This window comes from Mauremys mutica, chromosome 8 (assembly GCF_020497125.1).
Source record: "Mauremys mutica isolate MM-2020 ecotype Southern chromosome 8, ASM2049712v1, whole genome shotgun sequence".
Taxonomy (NCBI): domain Eukaryota; kingdom Metazoa; phylum Chordata; order Testudines; family Geoemydidae; genus Mauremys; species Mauremys mutica.
This window is the reverse complement of record NC_059079.1, coordinates 75,087,577-75,105,435: the sequence shown is the minus strand read 5'-3', so window position 1 is coordinate 75,105,435 and position 17,859 is coordinate 75,087,577. Positions and strand designations below refer to the sequence as shown.

The 17,859-nt window shown below is 49.4% G+C and overlaps 1 protein-coding gene across 6 annotated transcripts in view; it reads right to left on the bottom strand.

Moving 5' to 3' along the window:
• LOC123376663 (pro-neuregulin-2, membrane-bound isoform-like) overlaps positions 1-17,859 on the bottom strand; it is a 64,827-nt gene that overhangs the window by 8,281 nt on the left and 38,687 nt on the right. For 2 of the 6 annotated variants that reach the window (XR_006581873.1, XR_006581874.1), the window contains exons 3-4: positions 12,239-12,359; positions 10,575-10,698 (exon numbers count right to left, since the gene is read on the bottom strand). The exons of the other annotated variants lie outside the window; for them this stretch is intronic. The gene's annotated coding sequence lies outside the window, so the exon portion shown is untranslated. Of the gene's footprint in view, positions 1-10,574; positions 10,699-12,238; positions 12,360-17,859 lie in introns of those variants that run through there. 6 annotated transcript variants of the gene reach the window in all.

Here is a 17,859-nt window from a genome sequence, read left to right as displayed (position 1 = left end):
ATCCAGTCAACCCTCCCCCCCGCTCACCTATCACATACTGGGAGACATGCATGAAATAGCAAAGGAAGATGTTTATTCAGAATCTTAGCAATAGCAGCATGGGAATACCTCACCACTATGTGCTTCCCAAGAGACAAAGCTGCCACTACAAGGAGTAGGAGACATGGAACAGCTCACAGCTTGGACTGGACAGTCCCAAGATGGAGTTTGAGGAACGCTAGCCCTGGACTACAAGTAATTATCTCTTTAAAATATGTAAGAAACAAAGATAAACAGCAACCTCAAGCTAAAACTACATCCAGCTGTAACTAGAAAACTGTGTTAGTCTCTCATTTATATGCGGGATAATTAATGCTGACTTAACCAGCTATACCAAGTCTGCTTCAAACACCCATGTGCCTAGCTGTATAGCAATATGGCGCTTTGTATGTAGTTATGGAGAACCCAGGTCAAGATCTTCAAAGACCTTACTCCAAGAAAATATTGACCTCATTAGTGGTGGCCTATGCTTTTCTCTTTTTAGAAAGTGCCACCTCGAAAACCTCTATATCTGTGTGTGTATTTCTCATGTATTTTTACCCATGTATTTACCTGGAAATATCCTGTCAAAGCACAACTAAACTATTTTAAAAGAAAGACGAGGGGACATGGGTTGAGTGAATGATCCCAAAGTCCCATTATGTATTGTGATTGAATGACACAAAGCAAACCCAGACAGCCAATGGCTGGTTTCCCAGAGCATTTGGCCAATGGTTTTGGTTTGTATCTAATGTGAGATGGATTGATTATTGATTTCCAGGTTTCCACTTAAGTATGGTGTCAAAATCTGGCAAACTGATCCGCAACTGACCACAGAATGATAAGTACAATGTTTAAATAGACCATTTCTGTGATAGGTCAACAACTGACCCTCTTATTGGAAGCCCAAGGGAATGAGTTCCCTGTGCGCCCTATAGTATAGTCAGCAGTTCATTCCCTGACTGCTTCCTCCAGGCCAGGATTTAAGGAAGCCCTGTCTGGTGCCAGCACAGGCTGTATTAACCTGGGAGCTAGAGAACCAGTGAAAACCTGATTGCCTTCTATGGTGAGATAACTGGCTCTGTGGATATGGGGAAATCAGTGGACGTGATATATCTTGACTATAGCAAAGCTTTTGAGACGGTCTCTCACAGTATTCTTGCCAGCAAGTTAAAAAAGTATGGATTGGATGAATGGACTATAAGGTGGATAAAAAGCTGGCTAGATTGTCGGGCTCAATGGGTAGTGATCAATGGCTCGATGTCTAGTTGGCAGCCGGTATCAAGCGGAGTACCCCAGGGGTCGGTCCTGGGGCCGGTTTTGTTCAACATCTTTATTAATGATCTGGATGATGAGATGGATTGCACCCTCAGCAAGTTCGCAGATGTCACTAAGCTATGGGGACAGATAGATATGCTGGAAGATAGGGATAGGGTCCAGAGTGACCTAGAAAAATTGGAGGATTGGGCCAAAAGAAATATGATGAGGTTCAACAAGGACAAGTGCAGAGTCCTACACTTAGGACAGAAGAATCCCATGCACCGCTACAGGCTAGAGACTGACTGGCTAAGCAGCAGTTCTGCAGAAAAGGACATGGGGATTACAGTAGACGAGAAGCTGGATATGAGTCAATGGTGTTACCTGTTGCCAAGAAGGCTAATGGCATATTGGGCTGCATTAGTAGGAGCATTGCCAGCTGATCGAGGGAAGTGATTATTCCCTTCTATTCGGCACTGGTGAGGCCACATCTGGAGTATGGCGTCCAGTTTTGACCCCCCACTACAGAAAGAATGTGGACAAATAGGAGGGAGTCTAGTGATGGCAGTGAAAATGATCAGGGTGCTGGGACACATGACTTACAAGGAGAGGCTGAGGGTACTGGGCTTGTTTAGTCTTCAGAAAAGAAGAGTGAGGGGGGATTTGATAGCAGCCTTCAACTATCTAGGGGGGTTCCAAAGAGGATGGAGCTAGACTGTTCTCAGTGGTGGCAGATGACAGAACAAGGAGCAATAGTCTCAAGTTGCAGTGGGGGAAATCTAGGTTGGATATTAGGAAACACTATTTCACTAGGAGGGTGGTGAAGCACTGGAATGGGTTACCTAGGGAGGTGGTGGAATCTCCATCCTTAGAGGTTTTTAAGGTCCGGCTGGACAAAGCCCTGACTGGGATGATTTAGTTGGTGTTGGTCCTGCTTTGAACAGGGGATTGGACTAGATGACCTCCTGAGGTCTCTTCCAACCCTAATCTTCTATGATTCTATGGTTGGTGTGTGACCAGCAGCCTCAGTAAAAAATCTCTGTTATATTCATTATGACTAAGTTCTGTCTCTTCCCTGACAGCCCAGGACTCTGTCCCTGCAGAACAAGACTGAGGCCCACAGGCAGTGTGTGTCCTACTGCCCCATGTGCTGCACCCATTCTTCACAGCTCCTGTCTCCGAGGCCCTCAATCTGGCTTCTTGCCCCAGCATTAAATTCTCTTAACAAAGAGTATGGAAAAGGTGCACAGAATGTCAACATCTGGCCATGACACCGCAGCAGACAGGCACTCAAAGTCTGGGGAAACAGGCAATATCAAAGAGAAATAGGAAGTCATCCGCTAATTTATAATCTTGTTAGTCAGACCTTAAATGGAAGCTCGTTAGGGTGCAGCTTGTTGATCATTGATACAATAAAACAATCTGCTCGGTGTTTGGGAACCCAGGGCAAACAAAGGACACATATGAGCACAGTCCAATCACATTCCACAGACATGCTACTCAAGCAATTTACCGCTCTGATGGGAACGTTACCGGCGCCGGGGAGATGAGACTAGGAAGGGGCAAAGGGGTGCAAGCGGCTTGCACTGGTATGGATGCTGATAAGAGGCAGGGGCCTTTACAAAGGGAGGGAGTACAAGGAGCAGACGCATAGTTCCAGTCACCTACAGAGGTGAGGAGGGTGGGATGGAAGAAGAGAGCATCTCTCTGCAGAATCCATAAGCCGATTCTGCTCATCAGGAAAAAAGGGCAGGGACAGGATCAAGTGCACATAGATTCACCCCAACACTGCTAGAGGGAGCAAGTAAAATGATTCCACGTTGAGCTGGGAGGCTCAGCAGGAATGGCTCTCTAATGCAGACAGAGAATACAGATGCAAACGAGTCCCTTGACAGAAAGGCCTGGGCACGTGTCATAAATTACGCTGTGCCGCACCTAGCAGAGGAACACCCATCATCCCTTGTCGGTGTCATTGTGCCATATGTTTCAGTTGATCTGACAAACCCCAGTGAGCTATCGTGGGAGCCTTCACGCTTGTGCTTAGCAGGGATTAAATCACCAGCATAAATCGATAGTTTGGCTTTTATTTTTGCTGGACATTGATGGCACCACTTAGGACACAGAAGATAAACTATGTGTAGGCTCCCAGACCCTCCCTGTGCCCCAGGAGCTCTCCCCACCCCACTCGGGCACCCCCAGCCGGTCCAGACTTGACATCATGGTCCAAGCTCTGGTTAACCCTGTCTCTGCCACACACTCCTCACACAAAGGATGTGTTGCAGCAGGAGAGTTTTACAGCTCGCTCTCTCTCTCTCTCTCTCACACACACACACGCACACAATTATCCACATTATTTTGCGGTATGATGGTATGGAAATTCTCTCTGTAACTGTTTAGCCAGTGTTGCTGGCCAGCTCTTGGCATACAAAGCCCCAACTTCTGTCATCTCAGCTCTGCCCAGCCAGGATCTCAGCCAGTCACATGGTCTAATTCAGAACTCAAGGGATCTGGTTCAGGCTCCACTATCCCGCCCTCTGCAGCCCCCAAAGGTGACTCCTTCTTGCCTGGCGATATTGCTTTCTTTCCCCTGCACATCGGTGGCCTGGTTTCCAAAGGGGCTGAGCACCCACAGCTCCACGTGACATCACTGGCTCAGCATCTCTGAAAATCAGGCCAGAAAAGTTTTAGCAACTTGCTCCCTCCACAGGGTGCCGTAGCCAGCCCTGTCTGGTCTGTACCTGCTGTAATGGCTCCCCAAGGAGATTTCACAAGGGTCACTCATCTCCTTCCATCTCAGGGGTAAACTATCACACATACAGGGTCTGGGAGAGGAAGGAATGTTCTCATGGCTGAAAGCAAAGGACTCAGAAGAGGACACCTTGGTTCTCTTCCCAGTTCTACTACAGACTGGCTGGGTGACCCTGGTCAAGACACTGAACCTTTCCAAGCCCCCTGTTCTCCCATCTGTAAAATGGGGATACCACGCAGAGGTGTGTATGAGGGTTATTTCATTAATATTTGCAACTCACTTTGAGATCCCCAGGCTAACGCTGGCTCAGAATTGCAAAGTACTATTATTATTGCAGGCAGTGCAGGTACAGTAACTCCTCACTTCACGTTGTAGTTCTGTTCCTGAAAAATGCAACTTTAAGCAAAATGATGTTAAGCGAATCCAATTTCCCCATAAGAATTAATGTAAATGAGGGGGTTAGGTTCCAGGGAAAAAATTTTCACCAGACAAAAGACTACATATATATATATATATACACACACACACACACACACACACACACACACACACACACACACACACAGTATAAATTATAAACAAACAGTTTAATACTGATACATAGTGATGATGATTGTGAAGCTTGGTTGAGGTGGAGGAGTCAGAGGGTGGGATATTTCCTTTACTGTTAAATGATGAACTAGCAATTGGCTGAGCCCTCAAGGGTTAACTCTCTCACTCTTAGGGTGACCAGACAGCAAGTGTGAAAAATCGGGACAGGGGGTGGGGGGTAATAGGAGCCTATATAAGAAAAAGACCCAAAAATTGGGACTGTCCCTATAAAATCGGGACATCTTGTCACCCTACTCACTCTACAAGGCAGCAGGAATGGAGGGAGATATGCACATTTCCCCTTTAAGTACACTGCCTTGTTAATTAGATCAACTTGCTGAGACCGCAGCTGCTGCAAGCTCCCTCCGTCCAGAGCCCTGGTGTGTCCCCCCTGCTCTATGGAAGATGGAGTAAGCGGGGTGCAGGAGCAGGGAGGAGGGGAACACCCTGACATTAGCTCCCCTCTTCCTTCCCTCCCCCCTCTGGGAGCAGCTCAGGGAGCAGCTCCAAGGCCGAGGGCAGGAGCAGCACATGGCAGTGTGGGGAGGGACAGCTGAACTGCAGGCAGCTGCAGCACAGGGAACTTAGGGGAGTGGGGAGCTGATGGGGGAGCTGATAAGGGGGCTGCTGGTCCACCCTGGTTCCAAGCCCCCACTAGCTAACTGCAACGGGCTGCTCTTCCTGCAAGCAGTAGACAAAGTAGGCGGCTGCCAAACGAGGTTAGAAGGGAGCATTGCACAACTTTAAATAAACATGTTCCCTAACTGATCAGCAATGTAACAACGAAACAACATTAACCAGGACAACTTTAAGTGAGGAGTTACTGTAGTGATGCCTATAGTTAAGGTTACCTGATGCTTTGCATTATAAGACCTGGTTTTCAGTTGCTTATAACTGCCAAATTTTAACCATTGAGACTGACTGGCACATCCAAAATTAGTGTATGCTTTTGACATTAATATCTCGGTGGCTCAGTACCCCACAGTATTTGATAATGTAATTAAAGACTGGCTCATAATGCAGATGCACAAGGAGGCTGAATTAAGGTGGCCCAGGCAACACAAACTCTAGCATTTTCTAAATTTTGAGTACTTGATTTTGCAATCTTAACATTCTTTAATGTGGTTTTTGCTATGTAATTATATAAAAACAGTGCACAAGTAGGAGTCCCAGTTCAGTTCCCTACTATGGTTTTCATGCAACTCCTGCACTCCCAAACGTGTCCAAATCAAATATTAATAGCTAATGTGTCAAAAAATTTCATCACATGCATCTCCTATGCTACAGGATTGTGTCAATGTAGGAGAACCAGAGAGTAAAACTGACCTGACAAACAAATGAAATGGGCTAGTCTATTTTAAATTGTCCAAACTGTGTAAAATGCAAAAAAAAATCGACTTGCAGGAAAAGTAAAGTAGATTTTAAACATTCATTGACTTCTAATAATCTACGGGGTTATTAATCCCAGATGCAAAGAAATGAATTATTATTTTTAAATACATGATTTTAATCTGAGTGTCTCTTTAAACATAAAGTGGTAATCTTTTTACTTCTAAGTACCTAACTTGGGGGAATTTTTCTGCAATATTGCAGGGGGGGAGAATTGCATCCTGAATAGGTTAGGATCTCACACAGTCCTTTTTAGTAAAACATTTCAGTGCACCATTAAGGGCAGGTGCCGCCTATTAACCTTAATTAATTGAGTTGATTTTTGTTCTCAGGTGATGCTAATCAGCTAATAGGTCTTTAATTAGGCCTTGTGAAATGCACGGAGAGCAAGCCATTTGGCCCAGCCTGCCCAATCCAGCCCCATGCAATGGACTTTTTTATATTTATATCCATTGCATCCTCCCTAGTTTTCTGTGCATCTGGGAAAGCTGCAAATGGTTTGAATCAACAATCCCGTAATCATTTCAAGATCCTGTCTCTCTGTGTCATTCCCAGCCTAAAGCTGGTACTGAGCCATGAGTTTTTATCAGGTCTCTCCTGTCCCACTTTCTTGTAACTGGATTTCACTACATGGGAGTGGAGGCCTTGGAGACCTCGGGACTAACACACGTGGTTTTCTAGGACAAAGTGTTCCAGTTCTAAGCTCCATACAGCACATTAAGTGCAACAGAGACCCAACTCTCGCACTGGCATGTTTTTCATCACTAGCAATGCTGGCTGTACGGCTGTGCTCTGCATTCTCTACATTCTGCATTCTGTACGGTTGTGTTCTGCATTCTGTGAGCCCTTCCTAAAGACCCTCATGGATCCATGTCCCCTCCTGACACCCCATTCCCCCAATGCTTCGTTCTGCAGACAACCAGGGAGGGCTCCAAGGGCTCCTGGTGATGCAGGGACCAAAGTGTGAAAAGCACTCCTTACACTGTGTCCCAGTGTCTCAGCTACTCCAGGGCCTCGGGCAAAGCAGTTAATATCATCCTGGGACCCCCTGGAATCCCGGTGCTGACTAAGGACCAATATCAGATCCAGTTTCTCAGGCGTTCCCTGGCACACAAAGTGTTGCTTCATTTTGTGTCCTGTGATTTTCTTGCATCTCATCCGGCATGTTAAAATCTGGTCCCAAACAGCCTCCCATGGCGAGATGGCCACTATTATGAGCATTCTGGAACATTTAGACAGATTGATCTTTAACCTGAAACCCCTGATTTGAGCAGCCCATTGTTCCTTATGCAAACATACTCCCCACAGCCCTTACCTAGGCCATTTCGCCCTACCTACCTTCTACATACTCCAGTCCCACTGCCCATTGTTTATTGTCCAGGGGGTTATAAAGCAAAGTCAGATGAGCAATGGGTGCAGCACAGATCAGACTGGTGAAAAATGGATTCCTGGCTACCTTTGGGACTTACGCTCAAACCAACCAAGGCTTTGCAGCTGACATTCCTGAGACAGGAGCTCTTGAGTACTGAAATCTGTGTAGAGGGTCTGTGGCTGCAGAACTCACTGCCTCTGGCAGTACAGAGGAAGAGCCAGAGTTTACTGACCTTTACAGCGTGCTGCAAGACATATCTGCCCAGGAGACTGTTGCTAGTGTTATTTGAGATTGGTTGGTTGCGGGGTGGCTGTCTATTATGGGCAATGTAATTCGTGTATGATTGTATTTAATTTATGCTTTGCACCAAGGTCCTAGATCAAGCGATGAATTTAAAAAACAAAATGCAAAAGATCAGTCAGTCCCTCTTACTTAAGCTCTCCTGTAATACAGTGACAAGAGGACAAGCACTGAGAAGCAGATAAATAGACACAAGGATTATTTCATGCATGAGTCAGAGCCTGAAATCCAGATTCAGTTTTTACTCAGAGTAAAATCAGAACAGAAGAGCTTCAGGATTTGGCCATCTATCCATCCACCCAACTCAGGTTTTAGCATTGCTCCAGGGACCAGCTGTGTAGGATGTATCTGGTATCGTCCTTCCTCCTACAGAAGCTAACCTACATCCGTGATACCCTCTCTGGACAGCAGCAACCATGCACTGAGCTCAGGAGAGAAGATACATCTTCTCACTTGGCAAATTCACACAACAAGACACTGTACAAGTCCTGATGGAATCCAAGTCATCACCTGCAATTGCGACCCATATCCATAGAATCATAGAATCTCAGGGTTGGAAGGGACCTCAGGAGGTCATCTAGTCCAACCCCCTGCTCAAAGCAGGACCAAACCCAACTAAATCATCCCAGCCAGGGCTTTGTCAAGCCTGACCTTAAAAACCTCTAAGGAAGGAGATTCCACCACCTCCCTAGGTAACCCATTCCAGTTCTTCACCACCCTACTAGTGAAAAAGTTTTTCCTAATGTCCAACCTAAACCTCCCCCTCTGCAACTTGAGACCATTACTCCTTGTTCTGTCATCTTCTACCACTGAGAACAGTCTAGATCCATCCTCTTTGGAACCCCCTTTCAGGTAATTGAAAGCAGCTATCAAATCCCCCCTCATTCTTCTCTTCTGCAGACTAAACAATCCCAGTTCCCTCAGCCTCTCCTCATAAGTCATGTGCTCCAGCCCCCTAATCATTTTTGTTGCCCTCCGCTGGACTCTCTCCAATTTATCCACATCCTTCTTGTAGTGTGGGGCCCAAAACTGGACACAGTACTCCAAATGAGGCCTCACCAGTGCTGAATAGAGGGGAATGATCACATCCCTTGATCTGCTGGAAATGCCCCTACTTATACAACCCAAAATGCCATTAGCCTTCTTGGCAACAAGGGCACACTGTTGACTCATATTCAGCTTTTCGTCCACCGTAACCCCTAACCACTGTGAAAGATGCCCAGGAGCACTTGAAGAGGAAAACCTATGGCAACCCATAGTCGGTCCAACTCTCAGGACAGCATCTCTGGACCCAGCAGACTCGGCAACATCTCACCTGATGCCAAACCTCCCATTTTTGACCAAGAAACTAGAGAAGAAGCATCCCCCAACACACCTATTCACCAGCAGTATACTGGATTCTTCTCAGGCCTGGTCTACACGACAGAGTTAGGTCACCATAAGGCAACTTATGTCGACCTACCTCTGTAGGTGTCTAAACTAAAATGTAGCTCCCACCGATGTAACTTGCCCACTACACCGACTTAATAACTCCACCTCTGCAAGAGGCGCAACACTTAGGTCGATATCGTTAGTTCGGCGCAGTGTCAGTGCAGACACTGAGTTGCTTATATCAACTGTTGCTGCCTTTCAGAAGCCAACCCACAAGGCCCCACACTGACAGTACAACTGGTACAAGTGCTCCTGGTGAGGATGCGCATTTAATTACTGCGATGGTGTATGTTGACTTAACTTAGGTCGACTTAATTTTGTAGTGTAGACTTGCTCTCAGTTGGGAACCATGCTAGCCCTGGAACAGAGACGGGGTTGGTAGTGTTTGTGGATGACCTCCTCTGTTAATAGATCCTTCTGCATCTGCCCTCAGCTATCAGGACTGTGGACCATGACATGCTACTGTCCCACTCAGAGATCCAAGAGTCTCCCTTTCCCCATTCTCCCCCAATTCCAGTCTTACATCACAGTGGCTGTGGCCCTTCTTCCAGCTTAGGAGGGTCTGATGTGGGTTCCTGCACAAAGCTTGCCCTCCCGCCCCACACCCCCAAGGGCTGAGCATGATCCCACAGGGCTCCACACCTGTGCTGGCCTTGAAGCAGAATACAAAGCAAAAGGACCAAGCTTGGATCTCCAAACTGGATTCCCAGTAAGGCGGAGCTTTGCACAAACTGACATCCATGCAACCTTGCCAAAGGTCGCCAGGGAAGCTCTCACAAACATGGATGCAGAGCAAACTCTGCTCAGGAGAGCAGCTTTCTGGATCCTCCAGTCTGACAGACACCGAGTTCCCCAATGGCCTTGGTGAGCTTCTCCATTAAATATCTCATCTCCCATTCTTCTCACAGATTTATACCAAGGTCAAGAAGAAGCTGTTGAAACCAAGCCATGTAATCGTGCATAATGACAGCTCCACCACACACAGAGCCCCTTGTATCTCTGTTCTTGGTTTCAGCACCTCCACTAGCTGGGCCCCTGGCAGACACTGCTCACACCCACCCCAAAGCCTGAGACACTGTCACCTCGCACCTCTCCTGAGGAGAGATGAGGTCCCAGTGAGGGACAGAGCACTACTGGCACTGAGGAGAAGGCCCAAAAGAAGGTCCTGGCCAAGCTGTTACAGACATAGGAAAGAAGCAGGCAATAGCTTGGTAGAATAGTGGCACCGTTTTTGCTTTGTGCTTGAGGTCCTAGGTTCCAATCCCAACCGATTGGCTGGGTAGACAGTGAAAGTTCTCCTGCTTTAAATGTAGTAATATTCCAAAAGGGAATGGATGTTTGGGGATAACAAGGAACTCCAGGTTTATCACAGTTATTGCTAAATGACAATTTCAGAAGGGCTGTTAAACCTCATGGTTCAGAGTTTAAACCAACCTCAAACTCCGAGGGATTAGGATGAGACCAAATGTGGGGGGCAGATTATCCCACAGCCACTCACATGGGGTTCTGACACCTTCCTCTGAAGCATCTGGCACTGGCCACTCTGAGGGAGAGGATTCTGGACTGGATCATTCCAATGCGACGTTCCTGCCTGGAGAGAGGACACACAGAGATTGCTTGTGCGTGTATCCCATACTTGAGCCTGAGACACCAAGCCTTCAACCCTCCTCCCCCACTCAGGAGCGTCGCCTTGAGTGGTCCCCACCAGAGACAGCTGGGAACTGCTGCCACTGTGCGTCTCTGACAGCCTCCTTGCAAGGGGGAGATGCCATGGTAGAACAGTCACGTCCTTGTATAGGGCTGGCTGGTGACAACCTCCTCCGGTTGTGGTAGCACCTTCTGAGAAAGGGAGAATGGTCTTGCGGGAAAGGCCTAGGGCTGGGAGCAAGCAGACTTGGACTCTGTGTGATCTCATGCAAGTCAGTTCACCTCCTTGTGCTTCAGTTTCCCCAGGGCTGCTGGTACTTCTGTAGTTTGCTGATTAATGTTTGGAGAGTGTTTTGAAGGGGTACGGCATTGCGTGTCATATAGCCACTTCTAAAAATACTTCAGCAAGGTTCCCAAACAACTGCCATAGCACAACTCTTCACTGGGACTGCACAAACCACTGGGGTTTCAGTAAATGGCGTCATCCGGCCCAGGAACAGGCGCCAGGCTGGGATGTACCATAGTGTGCAAATGCACTGTTTGTAACTGGCTGAGGGAGGGAAGCCAGTGCAAACGGAGGCCGGCTCCTCCAAGGAGCAGCTGTCACTCCCTTTGTTGTCCTTTGGATACACAGCTCCTCTTGGGGAGCCCTGCTTGCAGTGTGTATCATACAATGTTATTCAAGCAGTTGTCGGTGCTCTGGAGCAAAACCGTACAGACAGCCTGCTCAAAGCCCCATTGCTGAAAGCACCAGGCTCTGATAATCACATCACTGCTTAGGGCCGGGTCGGGGAGATGTGACTGTCCATTTCCAACTATGGATGTATGCACAAGAATTCCCATTACCACTCAGCAACAATAACCAAAGGGAGAGGTATTACCTACATACATTAACCTTGCCCTCCAGTCTATATGAACTAAGACAGGCCCTGGGTTTAACACCTTTGGGGCATGCCTGATACACTTTTCTGTCAATATCGCACATCCCTTTTCCTGTTGTTGCTTTATCTGCAAAGTGGTTCAATACACTGACCAGACCCAGTAAAATGCAATTGAAAGGAATTCCTTAGACACTCACATGACCTCCTGATAATGAGCATGCAACTCACAAGGAATTCCTTAGACACTCACATCATCTCCTGATAATGAGCATGCAACTCACAGCTGAGACGGAAACTGCCCCTCTAGAAACCCTGGAGACATCCTCAAAAAATATGGTCAGGGTGTTCAGAGGAGAGGAGGGTGACTAAAGCCAGTCTCCTGGTTTTCAGAGGCATTACCCCCAGCTCCAATGTGTAGGTCGCAAGTGATCAGCATTCTTGAGACGCAGGCTGCTGCTATGCAGATATGGATGTAGTTGTCTATCTTCAGGCAGGTGTGCATGGGGATGCTGGCTCAGACGTGCAAAGTTGCCCGCATGTGACTAAGGGCATGGCAAGCCGTACAGTACTGTGTGCTGAAATGTGTCGATCTACAACACTCACCTCTCACCCGTGGAGGCCTGTTTCGCGGTCACATGTCTGAAAGCTCTAGCTGTCGGGCACGTTGACTCACCCGTCACCTCTCAGCTTCCTCCCGCGCTGGCAACAGAGGCTCATGGGTAATCTATGGTAAATTTCAAGTTTAGGGACAGGCAAGTCTAGGGTGAGAGGAGTAGGGGAAAGGCTGTTCTCCATGCACAGCCAAGGGCACTCACCGCAGGACCCACTGTGGGCCCTTCTGAGCACAGGAAGCACCTGCCATGGGGTCAGTGAGACAGGCAGCCCAGGGCCTCATGATTTCCAAGAATATTTCCTGGTGACTGTTCCCTAGGCCTGGGGCTCCCCAGGGAGGAGACTGAGTCCAGTGTGGAGTGCAGAAGGTCCTCCCTCTCTCAGATAGCTGGGCAGCCGCTTCCTCGCCTCATTATTCGCTACATCACCACCAGTCCTGTGAGATCTCACGCAGCGGGGCCTATCAGGCACCCACCTCCTCCAGGGCACTCCTCAGCCTCAGGGACTCACTGAGCCTGAGGGGCAAACCCAGCAGCAGGCTCAGGCCTGCGTTTCCTGTGCAGTCGCACAAAGTCCCACAAATCCAAGTGCCCCACCCCCAAACAGCCCCCAGTAACTGAGCGCTACATACCAGGGTGGCTGAAGCACTGTGTATTCTCAGTACCCTGCGCCCCATCTTTCTGGGTCCTTTCCCCACCCATCTGCCATCAGTACCACAGGCTAGCAGAGGGCTCTGCGTACACTGGATGGTTTCACATGCCCCAGCTGGCCTGATGGCCTTGCTGGGAGTATGCAGAACTTGCTGGGGGACCTATTCCCATGGAAACATGGGCCCTGTACACCTGACTCTGAATATGGCCCAGCAACAACTGAGGCCCTGAGCAGATGTGAGATAGTGCCTTGGACTTAGTAGGTAGATCCCAAGTGACACCACTGTTTGCTCATCTGGCCTGCCATGATTTCTGCTAACAGTGTGATGGCCTCTGTTCTCTGATAATTATCCATGGATCTCCCATCTCTTACTATGGTGTGGCCATGAGGGTGGAGGGAAACGGAGCGGCCCAGATTGTAAGAGAAACTCTTCTCTCTTTTTCAGCATTGCCGGTCCAAAGCATTCTAATATCATGAGTCACCACAAAAAATCCTGAGATTTGGCTTCAAATTCATGAGATTTTGAAAAATCATAATCACTGGGTTTGTTTTACTTGCCTTCTGTTTTGCTGAGCCATTAGGGTTCATGTTTCCAGGCATTTCTCTACAACCAGGAGGGCCAGAAACGCACTTATTTTTAAAATGGAAGCTGAGATTCTTCTGTAATGACAGGACTCCAGGAATTGCGGCTTTAAGGAAAACACCAAATATGGCAAGACTCACGATCAAATCACAAGATTTGGCAACACTAGGATGAGATCAACTCAATGGGATAGCACAGGTTTGACCCAAAACTCCAGGATCCAACATTAGCCCTCCTATTCCCTCACCAGTGCTGGGAAAGTTGGCAATGAATCTGAACTTGGCAGCTGATCTCTGTAACGAGTCATGCAAAACCCCAGGACCAAACACCCCTGAACTCTGGGAAAGTTTGGAGCCAGATGCAAAAATTGTAATTCAAACCCAAACAAATAACTCCACATGATTCTGTTCCTCTGCCAGGGTTCCCCACTTAGCAAGATCTGGAAGACAATTAACAGTTTAGTCACTTCCTACATGCTGGAGCACTTATTATCTCAAAGGATCCCAAACTCTGGATGAACCTTGTATATAGGAACTATCTCATTCGCCACTGAAATGCAGCTACCTCCAATATGGAACATGGCAACTGTGAAGTGAACCAAAGCAACACTACACAATTTAGCAAAGCCTCGCAACGTGATCACGCGCCGCATTCCCTGAAGGTGACTCTTGTGTTGTTAAGCACCCACATTTTCAGACCTCCAGTTAACGAGGTCTCTGGGTTCGCTATAAAGCTCAGACATCGATAAGGTGTTATCACAGACTTCTCTTTGGTTACCATTCCAGCTGTCTCATTACAACAGCCCTGCATCTCGGAAGCATGTGGCCTCACCACCAGGAGTCTGCTTTTTGTTCCCCCTTCTTTTTACAACTCATGGCATATAGAGGCAGCTGGGCCAGGGAGAAGGCATTAGGCAGTAGTCCATGAAATATCACGTATTCCTGCCCAGGAAAGCCCATCGACTTTTAATATGCTTTTGTCCCGTTATAAAACAATTCTAATTCCCTCTAACCACTCCTAATACTTCGCCAGCACGTACATACGATCTCAGATATCCTTCTTCATTTCCTGTTTACATGGCGGCGGGATTAGTGTATCTGCTGGGAGCAGGGATGCCAGTCAAACCACGCCAGACAGGCTATTAAACTCTGCCAGAGACAGACTCCCTGCATTCCTGAGCCCTGGGGAGGCAGATATCTGGCTTTCCAGCAGCCGGCCCTTCCCTGATTGCACCACGGGATTATCGAAAGAGAAATCAATATGAGCTATTGCACCTACAGCGCCTCGCCCTTCCTCTGTCCTCCACCTGTTCTCTCTCCCACCTCACTCCTCTGTATGTACACACCCACCTCCCTCTCCTCCTCTCCCATGCTTCCTGGGCCCTGCTTTGTGATGTTGTCATCCACCAGCTGACAGCCTATCTGAGCACAGCCAGAACTCCTGCGCCTGATGTCCCCTTGACCAACAGCAAGCATGTTCCTCCTCCAGGGGGTGAAGGAGACTCAGACATGGGCAGCAGAGTGCTCTACAGTCAGCGGGGAGGCTTCAGGCTTCTGTGCAGATGGCCCAGGCTTGCAGCACACCCCCACTCAAGTGGGGTTCATGGGATATGGGGGGTGAACTCTCCTGCTTCTTCTGGGGTAGAGGCAAACCCCCACCCTGAGGAAAGATTTTGTAGGCAATTCCGTGGCAGGGTTTCCTGCCCTGTATGTGAGCTCTGTCCCCAGCTGGCCCTTCTGTTAGCAACCTCCCCCGGGACGCTCGCAACCTCCCCAGAACACTACCCCAGCACCGTCTAACGCATGAGCTGGGTCACAGCCCTTTGGGGACACCTTGGGGCTCAGCTGCAAGCTGGGCACCCAGGGGCTTTTCAGAGCTAGTGTTTGGATGTGTCCAGTCACTTGAGTGCTCCAAGGGACCAGGTAAGGGCAGCCCCGGGGGATCATGGCACCCACATTTCCAGAAGCGCCCAGGGGATGCTCCAGGTGCTCAGAAGTTAGTCACATAAGAGGCACAAGTAAGCTAGGAGGTGCAGGTGAAAGTGTTGTAACAGCAACCCTCATGGCTGCCTGAAAACAGACATTGCAAAGTAAGGAGCCCTGTGGGTACAGGATGGGGGTTTATAGCAGGGGAATAGGGCAGTGGGGAGATAGCCAGAATGAGGATAGGGGCCAGGAGAGGCAAGTGGGGGGAGGGTGGGGAGCACACAGGCCAGAGATTGGGGGTCACTGGCAGGGCCGCTGGGGGGGGGGGGGGGCAAGTGGGGCAATTTGCCCCAGGCCCAGCAGGGGCGCCCAGTAGCGGTCCAGGTCTTCGGCCGGCATTTCGGCGGCGGAGGGCCCTTCAGTGCTGGCAAAGACGCAGAGTGACTGAAGGCCCCCCACCACCGAAATGCCGCCGAAATGCCATGAGTAAAAGGCCCGGACCGCCGCTGGGTGAGTACAAGCGCCGCAGCTCCCCCGCTTTGCCCCAGGCCCCCTGAATCCTCTGGATGGCCCTGGTCACTGGGTGGCTGGAGACAGCACCGGGGAGAGGCTGTAATTCAGCCCCTGACCTTGCTAAGGCTGCACATCGCCTGTGGGTTGGGCCACTCTCCAGTGGCTCCTGAAAAGAGCCAGCTTTTACATTGCTCGCTCCTCGCTGCCTAGTGCTAATTGACATTGCTAATTTACATATGCTAATATGCATGGTAAGGGGTGTTTTGAGCACCCATGAGGGGTACATGGGCATTACTACAAAAGTTGCTGAGCCCTGGGCACTCAGGCCCCCCTCCTGTTTGGATGCCCCAGTGCACTGGACATTCATTGGCCAGCCCTGAGCTTAGCCACAGCCAATCCCAGAGGGTTACTTGCTGGCACTGTACCCGGGAGATCCAGGTTTGATTTTCCCAGCACAGTCACTTGTCATTCCTGGTTCCGCTCCCTGGGAGTGAGGCCTCAGAAGGGACACCCCCAAACCCTTTTCTCCAGCAGTGTGAGAGAGTGACCACGCCAGGCCATACCTGCAGCAGGTGCTGGCTACAGCTGCCAGAGGGAGCATGGCAGGCTGCTCTGGCTCAGGGCATCACCATACAGCAGGGGGAAGAGGGTGACTTGTCTCTGTTTCTGTTTAAATACAGTGACCATCACTCAGGGCTTATGAGGCAGGCAGAGAGCTAGCACTCTGACCCACCTGCTAGCAGCGTGTGGAAGGGACACAGCCCACCCTGCGCCCATTGCTGGTGGTAGTGGCGCCCACTCCTCTCTGCTACCAATGCAGGAGCTGGCAAGGTCATTGTGCTGCTGCAGGGGCCAGCAGGGTGCCAGGGGAAGGTTGCTGAAGGGTCGGGGTTGACTTCAGACTGAGGGAAGCTGTGACTTCCCAGAATGGGGGAAGGAGCTCTGACAGCCAACCCTGGATGTTCTGACAATGGGGTTCTGACGTCCTCTTGTGGGCCGCCCAGCAGAAGCCTGGGCAACCAGATACTCGGGGGAGAATTCTTCCCTGCTCTACATCTCCCACCTGCTGAACTGCCCGCAGCACAGACCAGCCCCCCATTTTCCCCCTCTGTGCCACCACAGAAGACGTCATGACAGGGCAGACACCAGGGAAAATGTGAAGGGCAGGCTGGAGGAGGCCTCATGAGAGCTAAGGCCATGGGGTGTGTAAGTTAGTGCTGCCTTGGCCTGCACCAGAGGCTGAACTGACCCCTGAACAGGAGCATGCAAGCTCAGACCCCTGTGCCAGCATCAGCACAGACCCGGGATGAATCTGGCCCCTTGAGTGGCCAAGCTGCACCTGATTTTCTGACCTCCTTAGCTGGCCTGACACAGCTTTGAAAACTCCCCTGCCCCAAAGGGGCCCGGTGAGATTCTCCCCACCACCCTTGGGAATCAAGTACTATCTGCCCATTTTGTTGATGGGGAAGCTAGCAGCAGGCATCGCTGCTTGAAGACTGACAGATGCTTCGCTATTGTGAGGGAAGCAGCTCTGCATAGCACCTGGCAGGGCCCTGGCATGGGACCCACTGGGCTAAAACACCCTGATGTTTCTCAGCTTATAGAAATCTGTGAAAGAAACTACTGAAACCTTGTAAAAAATGCCTAGAAATCAGGGCCATTTGTCCTGTCTCTCTACTCGAACACTGCAGCAGGTAAGCAAGCACTGGGGAATCTTGGGCAGGGTCAGCTGGAAATTAGGGGGAGAGAGAGGAAAAGAGATTAAATCTGATTTTGGACAGTTCTCCCTCCTCTGTAGTGACTCGGTGATATAAAGCCTCCCTAAAGCTCTACTGGTTGACGAGGGGTTAATGTTTTGTCTTTGTGCTCATGCTGCGGGAAAATGATAGGGACTAACTGATTGGCTGATTCTGCTAAACACCTGCTTAACCTCCAAACCC